Raw genomic sequence first — 293 nt, 5'->3', positions numbered from 1 at the left:
CTAACCCAATCTAGACTTGTGGTTTTTAAAACGTGTAATGCAAATGTAATTTAAAATCCAGCGGCGTTGTACTAATTCTTGACTACCATATTAATTATTATTTTAAATACACTAGTGATTGAAATGTGACATATTTACAATGAGGTTTATTTCTATTTTGGCTAAAGTTCTCTACTAATTCCTTATAGTAAAAGTTGTGCCGTTTTGTGAAACTTTATTAAAAAACCTAGTATTATTTGTTATTATCAACCTACTATAAAAGATTATTGTAGAGTGTTATTTTAAAACCGTAA

The sequence above is a fragment of the Pieris rapae genome, chromosome Z, assembly GCF_905147795.1.
Source record: "Pieris rapae chromosome Z, ilPieRapa1.1, whole genome shotgun sequence".
NCBI lineage: Eukaryota > Metazoa > Arthropoda > Insecta > Lepidoptera > Pieridae > Pieris > Pieris rapae.
This window is presented reverse-complemented; position numbering follows the sequence as displayed.